Here is a 1,746-nt window from a genome sequence, read left to right on the forward strand (position 1 = left end):
AACTGATGAGGATCTTCTAATGGAAGTCCATGGAACTTGCAATTCTGTTGCATTAGAGAAACTAATTGAGGCTTAAGCTCAAAGTTGTTTGCTCCAATGGCAGGGATAGAGATGCTTCTCCCATAGAAGTCGGGAGTAGGTGCAGTAAAGTCACCCAGCACCTTCCTTGCATTGTTGGCATTGTTGTTGTTTTCGGCTGCCATGTGTTCTTCTTCTTTGAAGATTTCTGTTAGGTCCTCTACAGAGATTTGTGCCTTGGCTTCTCTTAGCTTTCGCTTCAAGGTCCTTTCAGGTTCAGGGTCAGCCTCAACAAGAATGCTTTTGTCTTTGCTTCTGCTCATATGAAAGAGAAGAAAACAAGGAAATGTGGAATCCTCTATGTCACAGTATAGAGATTCCTTGAGGTGTCAGAGAAAAAGAAAAATGGAAGACAGAGGTAGAAAATTCGAACTTATCAAGAAAGATGGAGTTCGAATTGTGTATTAAGGAATAGTGTTAGTCCAATAATAGAAGGATGTGAGAAGAAGGGAAGTAATTTATGAAAATTAAGTAAAAGATTTTGAAAACATTTTGAAAAACACTAATTGATTTTCGAAAATAAGAGTGGGAAAGAAATCAAGTGATTTTTGAAAAAGGTTTTGAAATTAGAAATAAAAAAGATTTGATTGAAAACTATTTTGAAAAAGATATGGTTAAGAAGATATGATTAGTTTTAAAAAAAATGTGATTGAGAAGATATGATTTGAAAAAGATTTGATTTTGAAAATTAATGACTTGGCTAACAAGAAAAGATATGATTCAAACATTAAACCTTTCTCAACAGAAAAGGCAACATACTTGAAATGTTGAATCAAATCATTAATTGGTAGCAAGTATCCTTAAAAATGGAAAGAAATCAATTTTGAAAACATATGATTGAAAAGATATGATTTGAAAAAGATTTGATTTTGAAAAACATTGAAAACCTGAAAAAAATTTGCATTGAAAACAAAATCTTCCCTCTTGTGCCATCCTGGCGTTAAACGCCCAGAATGGTGCACATTCTGGCGTTTAACGCCCAAATCACTACCCTTTTGGGCGTTAAACACCCAACCAGGTACCCTGGCTGGCGTTTAAACGCCAGTCTGTCCTTCTTCACTGGGCGTTTTGAACGCCCAGCTTTTTCTGTGCAATTCCTCTGCTGTATGTTCTGAATATTCAATTCTCTGTATTATTGACTTGAAAAGACACAAATTAAAAATATTTTTGGATTTTTAATACGGAGGAATAATCAAAATACAACTAAAATCAAATAACAATGCATGCAAGACACCAAACTTAGCAGTTTGTGTACTACTGACACTAATGAGAATGCATATGAGACACATAAACACTCAAGTCAAGAGAATTTAAAGATCAAAGTAAGAAATCATCAAGAATTACTTGAAGATCCTTAAGACACATGAATGAAGGCATGCAATTGACACCAAACTTAAAATGAGACACTAGACTCAAACAACAAATTTTTGGATTTTATGATTTTGTAATTTTTTTGGATTTTTCGAAAATTAGAAAAGAAAATAAAGGTATCAAAATTCTTAATGAGAATTCCAGGAATCAGTGCAATGCTAGTCTAAGACTCTGGTCCAGGAATTAAACATGGCTTCACAGCCAGCCAAGCTTTCAAAGAAAGCTTCAGTCCAAAACACTAGACATGGCCAATGGCCAGCCAAGCCTTAGCAGATCACTGCTCCAAAAGCAAGATTG

Source organism: Arachis duranensis, chromosome 4 (genome assembly GCF_000817695.3).
Source record: "Arachis duranensis cultivar V14167 chromosome 4, aradu.V14167.gnm2.J7QH, whole genome shotgun sequence".
Classification (NCBI taxonomy): domain Eukaryota; kingdom Viridiplantae; phylum Streptophyta; class Magnoliopsida; order Fabales; family Fabaceae; genus Arachis; species Arachis duranensis.